Below are 9,154 nucleotides of genomic sequence, written 5' to 3'. Positions count from 1 at the left end.
ATTATGTGGCAATAGGATGCTTCTGACTTCTAACTTCAAAAATAATGTCTTAAATCTTTAATCTCTTTCCATTTTTCAAATCACTTACAAGCTATTTCTATCTCTCATCATTTCTCTTTATTTTTGATTAATATCACATAAGTCCCCTAATGGTGACACAATTCTTTACCCGGAATAGAATCTTATAAAGGGACATATAAGGTACAGTCACGCAGCAAATAGCTATCTGGACCTGTGCATACGTAGGCACAAAGCTAAGAGCTCTGACACTAGAGCAAATTTGCCTACTCTTCAGAGAAAATGAAACCTAAGCAAGCACGGGTGTAAACTTCACATCATGAAATTTAACTTTTCTGAAATTAAAATAAATAGCCGCCATTCTTATCTTATTTGCTGATTTGTTCTCCACTTACCCATTCACAAATATTTTGGGGTCAGGTACTGTTTTGGCTAGGTTCATAGACCTGAAACAGGTCCTTGTCTTCCTTGTCTTAAGAGTTCACTGACGACTTCAGGCAGCTGTAGTGAAAAGCTCTATGACTAAGACATGTAGACTAAGGGAGGAAGCATCCGAGATGGGTGGGTTATCACAAACACAATTGCCAAGTGGCTTCTCTGAGGCGATAGCAGCAGGCACCTGAGTTATGCAAAGGCATGAGCCATACGAATCTCTAGAGCGCTCACAGTCCTTCCAGACACTAGTTGGGAATTTCACTGGCTGATCCCTGCAGTTCCTACATAGAAGAATCTAGAATTTTACACTTTCCCTCTAGGCCTTGCTTTCCAGCACCTTTTTGCCCCCTCTCACACCCTGTTTTTAGTATATTGAGACAGGGTTTCGCTGTGTAGCTCTGGCTGCCCCGGAACTCACAGCTGGACCAGGCTAGCTTCAAACTCAGAGATCCTCCTGCCTTTGCCTTCTGATTTCTGGTATTAAACAACCACCACTACAGCTGGCAGGCATTTGCCATTTCTAGCTACAAAGCCTAGAATTAGCCTAGGAGCTTTCAGACAGTTCTGCCTATATTCAAGGCTCAGATCGTCATCAGTGTATGATCATATCTATAGATGTCCTGATGGCGCTTGGTGAAAGCTACTATCCAAGAAGGGTGACCCTAAGCTGCCAAAGAGTTCTCAACTGTCAGGGAGTTAGATGAGCACCCTGGTGTTATGGTTGATTTGTTAATGTCTAAGCCTCCATTCTTTGACCTAGAGCACTAGAGTAGTCACAATAGACACTGTGCTGTTCTTGTAATCTAGACACACAAAAGGGAGATCACAGCCCAAACCTCTCCACAATGAAATCTTACAGATGGCTGGCATCTGGCTGTGTTAGACATGAAAGCCTTTGACTGTAGCTAGAGGAAGGAGTTTATGGTGTGGGCAATGTAAACCTGTTTGGAGGACTTGCTTTTACTGCCACCTGCCTTTCTGACATTCTGAGACCACTTCATATTAAGTTGAAGATCTTTGACCAAGACTATCCATAAACTTTACTACCCATATGAATGGTGGGCTATTTTTTTAAAAAATACTTTTCTTTTGGTTTTGCTAGGCCAGTGGTCAGACCTGGGGCCTTGTACCCACTAGGTAGGCACTCCACCAATGAGCTCCATCCTTAGCCATGAATGACAGGTTGTAACTTAAATTCTCAGATGAGATTTTTCACACAAGATGTTCTTTTCTGTCCTTTGGTGAGTTTCTCTCTCATATTATGTACATACGTATTCATATATTATGGGCATAGATTTCAGATTTCTAAGCTTTATATAAGATCTCTTACTAAATTTGTCATCTTGGGCATTTTTCTTCACTAGCAATAAAATAATATTGCATATTTTAATTGATGGAATGCTAGATTGATCAAAACATAGCAATGATTTGGAAAGCATGGCATTTTATATCTGAAAAGCAAGATGGGTGCAAATCAAGATGCCACGGCAATGGGAAAAGTAACTGAAAAGAGAAATGGAAGGAGACCATTTTAGAAAGGAACGAGACACCGATTTGACTGGTAGGCATACCAATTATTATTGGCTGATTTATAGTCTGAGTGGGGAATAATCTCTGGAGATACTAGAAGTGGGAGCCAAGTCAACAGTGGTGCCAAGTGGGTCAGAAAGGAGGAAGCTGATGAGTAAGGGGAAGGGAGCAGGCAAGGGGTGGATCCTAGGAAAAAGCCAAGAGCTAAAGGGCAGGCTTTGCTTCATTCCTTCTTGGTTCCTGCAAACCTGTCGTATGGGCGTGACAAAGGCAGGGAGAGGAGCCTGCACATGGTGAGCAGAGAGGTTTCAGGTTGATGCTGGAGATACACTTTAAAAAATGCTATGTATGAGCTTTCTAAACCATAAAAAGTCTTTACAAAACTAACTTGAACCAGTCTCTGTGCCATTTGCCCTGGATGTATACTTGATGAGTACCTTGGGTCTTGGAAAGCAGCCTCCTCTTTCTGGAATTTCCCCACCCCTGACTTAGGTGCTGACTTAGGCATTTTTCCCCTAAGGCTTAGCTAGAAGGTTACCTTAATAAAACCTTGCCAGTTACACAGTGTTAATCATATCTGGAATGGTACCTGTACCCTGATACAGTGTACGTGTTGTAATGCATCATATGTCTTTTTCCTTAGGCTGTCAGCTGCAAAGGAAAAACATTACGTAAAAGTCATCTTTGTAGGCCTGCCATGAAACATAGTATCTGGTATATCCGAGGAACTCAAATGCTGATGCAGTGAGTCCATGGATGAGTGAGAGCACAGGCTAGAAGTCTCTCTTATTGTCCTGTACTGCCTTTACCACAGTGCTCACATTTCATTATGGCTATCCTCAGCTTACAGTGGTTCAGTTAGAGCACAGACTTCTGAAGGACAGAACATGGCTGTATTCGTTACTGTACAATATCAATAGCTCCCAGAGCAACGCCTTTCGCTTAGGAGATTTTTGGTGGATGCTTGAGGTGTAGCCTGGTTGATATAACTTCTTGTTAAACTACACACACACACACACACACACACACACACACACACACACACACAAATAATAATAATAATCAAAACAATCTTGTGGCTAGGTATAGGGGTTCCTTATAATTCAACCCCTCTGGAGACTAAGGTAGGAGGATAGTCAAGTTTGAGGTTGGCCTGTACTACATAGGAAATGCCAGGCTAGCCTAGGCTAAAGAGTAAGACTATAATATAAAAAAATACCTGCACAGGTTCAAGCCAGATGGGGTTCCAGCACTGATACAGGGAGTAGACATGGGGTCCCACCCCTAACCAAAAGCTATCTGCAATTAATACTGACTGACAAAGGAAAAAGATACCAGTTTTCTCAAATGGAGTCTCACTGAGTATACCAACCACATGGTAGGGTAGGCCCCATGCCCAAGAGTGATTGGCTAAAACAAAAAGATCTAGATGATATTTTTGTAAACTTTTCATCTCATTTTGCTTTTGGGGGAGCATGTGTCTTATTGATGTTTTCCATGTTTAAGTTATGTTTTGTGGGATTTTGTGTGTGTGCTTTTATATATTTATTTATTTTTCTTTTTTTTTTTTAGGAGAGACAGGAAAAATTAAAAATAAGTGGGTAGGGAAGTGAAGAGGATTTGAGAAGGGAAAATCATAATCAAAATACATTGTGTGAGTTGGGTAGTAGTGGCGCATGTCTTTAATCCCAGGACTTGGGAGGCAGAGTGGATCTTTGTGAATTTGAGGCCAGCCTGGTCTACAGAGCAAGTTTCAGGACAGCCTAGGCTGTTATATAGAGAAACTTTGTCTCAAAAAAAAACCCCTCAATATCTATCTATCTATCTATCTATCTATCTATCTATCTATCTATCTAAAATAGAAGAAAATATTGTCACCAAACAAATTTTTAAAACATCACCTTATTATCTAGTAGCCTACAGGATGAAAAGATCAAAGGCCTTCTGATAACCCAGGAAGGGAACATCATAATTAAGTTATCTTCAAATATAATTTCAGATCCATCAGGGTAAATCATATTTAAGATAAAGAATTTATATTAACTTAGAGTTAAGTACCAAGTGCTATATAGTTTGGATCCAGAACTTGCCCCCAACACCTGTGTATTAAGTGAAGTCTTTTTGTTTTTTTGGCTGCTGGGACATGGTAGAACCTTTAGCATTCCAACTTGAAGGATGTTAGGTTACTGGGGACATGACACTGGAACTCTGGCCCTTCTTTCTGTCTCGTGGTTACTGTGAGGAGAGCATTTTTATTTCTATTGATCCTCACCACAGGCAGGAGAACCATGGGACCATCTGAACCTTTCTTTTCTTATGTTGGAGCCTGGGTATCACTCACAGTAGAGGAAAGTTAATTCAAAGGTAATTTATAAAATAGTCATTCTATGCTCATGTTCTCCCTCCTTCTGCTCCTCATTGGGACCTTGGGAACTCAGTCCAGTGCTCCAGTGTGGGTCTCTGTCTCTATCTCCATCCATCACCAGATGAAGGTTCTATGATGATATGCAAGATATTCGTCAGTATTGCTATAGGATAGGGTCATTTCAGGTTCCCTATCCTCAGCTGCCCAAGGAACTAACTGGGGACCTTGGCTTGGGCATCTGGGAGCCACTCTAGGTTCAAGTCTCTTGCCAACTCTAAGGTGGCTCCCTTAACTAAGAATTGTGCCTCCGTGCTCCCCTATCCAACCTTCCTTTATCCCAATCCTCCTTTTTCCCCAAGTTCCCCCCATTCTCCAAAGAAGTCGGGACCACGAGGGGTGCACCCACCCACTGAGACAGTGGAGCTGATCTATTGGGAGCTCACCAAGGCCAGCTGGACTGTGACTGAAAAAGCATGGGATAAAACTGGACTCTCTGAGCATGGCGAACAATGAGGGCTGATGAGAAGCCAAGGACAATGGCATGGGGTTTTGAACCTACGTAATGTGCTGGCTTTGTGGGAGCCTAGCCAGTTTGGATGTTCACCTTCCTAGAAATGGACGGAGAGGGGAGGACCTAGGACTTACCACAGGGCACGGAACCCTGACTGCTCTTTGGACTGGAGAGGGAGGGGGAGAGGAGTGGGGGGAGGGGGAGAAGGGTGGGAGGAGGGGGAGAAGGGTGGGAGGAGGGGGAGGGAAATGGGAGGCTGGGAGGAGGTGGAAACTTGTTTTTTTTTCTCCTTTTCTCAATAAAAAAATGGAAAAAAAATAAAAAAAAAAGTCATTCTATTTAATCCTCAGGGTACTCCTATGAGCTAGGTGTTATATTGCAGTCTTGATGTTATAGATGAAGACATTGAGATGAAAAGCAGAATGTCATTGGCCAGAGAGTGTACCATCTCTACTGGAACTTAGCTTGGAGCAGAGCCCAAGCTTGTAGCTGGTGTGGTTCACCAGTTCTGACTAGCCTTCTCCTTTGAACCATATCCAATTCAAGTATTCCTTAAAATTTGTTTATGAACTTCCAGGAAGTGACTCTGCTTTCTCTGTTTCTGTACGCAGGCTAGACAGTAAGTACTCTCCGCTGCCGCACTGCCTTGATAACAGCGTTTCTCACATTTATCATGTCTGTCTGTTAACTCACCTTTACCATCCAATTAGACCACACGCGTCTCAAGGGTAGAAAATGTTTGCATTTGTTATTGTGTAATGTCAACAGTACAATGCCTTCTGCATTTGTTTTCAATAAAGGATGAATTAACTCAGATGGAGAGAAACCCTAGACTAACTCATTGTCCTTTCTGACAGCTAAGTTTGCCCCAAAATACCAACTTTCCTTTATCATATTCAAGGGAATCTGAATATTGCAACCAAGTGACTTAGTTTAGAAATTTCCTGAACTGCTTAAAAAACACTAATATGCAAAAATAATTAATAATGTTTAGTTCTAATTCATTTTCTAGCTAAAACTAATTTGTTCAGATTTTCTTTCATCATCTTAGATGGTGAACATAAGAATTTTTTAATATACATACATTTACATTGAAAACAATAACTGCACATCCCTTTTCTATAGATCATGATATGATCACACTAAGAACCTCCAGGCTTCCTATTTTTCTGTTACCAGACTCTCCTCCTCAGGCAGAATTTATTGTTTTGAACCCTGTCCAGACAGTGGCCTTTACTACAGGTAAATATATGTCCAATATTACAAATTCCTGTCTTCAGTGCTTCCAAGCACCCTTTGTCATATGTACATTCCTCCACTTGGTTTTGGTTCAAAGTCTACCAGACTGTCTGGTAAAAGAAACTATAACTTTGCCATTCTATTGGTCACCCTAGCCTCTATTTTCCTCCCTCAAGCCTTGTCTGTCTGAATGGCAATTATCATGCCAATACCATGCTTCACCTCACCCCTCCTCGCCTTCCCATTCCAAACACATGAGATACTCTGGTAAACCTGAGGATCTGACAGGCTGAAAGAACAGGGAGACATTTGGCTGCAGCAAGTATGTGGTGTTTCCCACCCTGGGAAAAACCAACAAGATAAAGCTTGATTTGCCTTGGCGTGTGGCCAGTCTTATCCCACAGAAGGAGGAGGATTCAAAAGAATGAATTACTCCTTTGGACTTTAACTCCAACAGGGATGAGCTGATTGGTGAACAGGACGTTTTAGATATTATATTGTACCCACAAAATTGGTACTATTCACAACTAGAGAGAGTAGGAGCTCCAGCTAAGTACTCATAACACTTAAGTTCATATTGTAACATTGTGTGAGCCTGGGAATGTATTTCACCTTTTCAAGATTCAGTTTCCCTCAAAGTGATCCCACTGAAGTGAGGAACAAGACAAGGTTGTCCACTCTCTCCATATCTATCCATTATAGTACTTGAGGTTCTAGCTAGAGCAGTAAGACTACAACAAGAGTTCAAGGGGATACAGATCAGAAAAGGAGTCAAACTCTATTTGCTGATGATATGATGGTTTACATAAGTGACCCCAAAAATTCTACCAAGGAACTTCTACAACTCATATGCACCTTCAGTAAAGTAGCAGGATACAAGATTAACTCAAAAAATTAATAGCCCTCCTTTACTCAAATGATAAATGGGCCAAGAAAGAAATCAAAGAAATATCACCCTTCACAATAGCCACAAATAACATAAAATGTCTTGGAGTAACTTTAACCAAACAAGTGGAAGACCTGTAAGACAAGAACTTTAAATCTTTGAAGAAAGAAATTGAAGAAGACACCAGAAAATACAAAGATCTCCCAGGCTCTTAGGTAGGTAGAATTAACAGAGATTCAATGCAATGCCCATTGAAAGAACAATACTCAACTTCATATGGACAAGCAAAAAACAAAAAAAAAAAAAAAACAACAAACCCAGGAGAGCCAAAACAATCCTGTACAATAAAGAAACTTCTGGAGGCATCACAATCCCTGACTTCAAACTCTACTACAGAGCTGCAGTACTGAAAACAGCCAGGTATTGGCATAAAAAACAGACAGGAGGACCAATGGAACCAAATCGAAGATTCAAATATTAATCCACACACCTACGAACACCTGATTTTTGACAAAGAAACATATATATATATATATATATACATATATATATATGAAAAAAGAAAGCATATTCAACAAATGGTGCTGGCATAACTGAATATCAGCATGTAGAAAAATGCAAATATATCCATATCTATCATCATGCACAAAATTCAAGTCTAAATGGATCAAAGACCTCAACATAAAGCCGACCACACCGAACCTCATAGAAGAGAAAGTGGTAAGTACACTTGAATCCATTGGCACAGAGACCACTTCCTAAATATAACCCCATCAGCATAGACACTGAGAGAAACAATTAATAAATGGGACCTCCTGAAACTGAGAAACTTCTGTAAAGCAAAGGTCACAGTCAACAAGACAAAACGGCAGCCTACAGAGTGGGAAAAGATCTTCACTAACCCCATATCGGACAGAGGGTTGATCTCCAAATTATACAAAAAAAAAAAAAACCCTCAAGAAATTAGTCATCAAAAGAACAAATAATCCAATAAAAATGGGGTACAGACCTAAGCAGAGAACTCTCTGTTTAGATGAATCTAAAATGGCTGAAAGACACTTAAAGAAATGATCAACATTTTTAGCCATTAGAGAAATGCAAACCAAAATAACTCTGAGATTCGATCTTACACCAAAATCAAAAACACTGATGACAACTTATGCTGGAGAGGATGTGGGATAAAGAGAACACTCCTCTACTGATAGTGGGAGTGCAAACTGGTACAGCCACTTCGGATATCAGTATGGCAATTTCTCAGAAAATTAGGAAATAACCCACCAGTATCACTTTTGTGTATATTCCCAAAGATGCTCAATCATAACACAAGGTCATGTGCTCAACTATGTTCATAGCATTATTTGTCATAGCCACAACCTGGAAAAAATCTAAATGCCCCTTGACCGAAGAATGAATAAGGAAAATGTGTACATTTACACAATGGAGTATTACACAGCAGAAAAAATAATGACACCTTGAAATTTGTAGGCCAATAGATAGATCTAGAAAACATCATATTGAGTGGGATAACCCAGACCCAGACAGACAAATATAATTGTACTCACTCATAAGTGGTTTTTAGATATAAAGCAAACAAAAACCAGCCTACAATTCACAATCCCAGAGAACCTACACAACAATGAGGACCCTAAGAGAGACATGCATAGATCGAATCTACATGGAAAGTAGAAAAAGACAAGATCTCCTGAGAAAGTTGGGAGCATGGGGACCACAGAAGAAGATAGAAAGGAAGGAGAGAGGAAGAGAGGGGAGTGGAAAAATGTATAGCTCAATAAAATCAATATAAAAGGATTCAGTTTCCTCATTTATACTATAAGGATAATGATACTATTCTGTGGAGTAACATAAGGATGAAATGTGAATTCACTAATGGTGGATACAGTATAAAGTATTCAATAAATGCCTATCTTACCACTTTTTTGGGGACGTGTATGTGTGTGTGTGTGTTTATCTGTGTCCATAGGCACGAGAGTGGAGGCCAGAGGTTAGCATCGAGCATCTTCCTTGATGGTTTTCAACATAGGATCTCTCACTAAACCCAGGGTTCACCAATTGGCAAGGCTGACTAGCCAGTGAGCCTCAGGGATCTACCTGTCTCCGTCAAACCCCTAGCCGGCGTTACAGACATGTACTCAGCTCTTTATCTGAGTGT

Source organism: Microtus oregoni, unplaced genomic scaffold, assembly GCF_018167655.1.
Source record: "Microtus oregoni isolate MIOR12 unplaced genomic scaffold, Mior012 000013F_ref0000133, whole genome shotgun sequence".
NCBI classification, from domain to species: domain Eukaryota; kingdom Metazoa; phylum Chordata; class Mammalia; order Rodentia; family Cricetidae; genus Microtus; species Microtus oregoni.
This window is presented reverse-complemented; position numbering follows the sequence as displayed.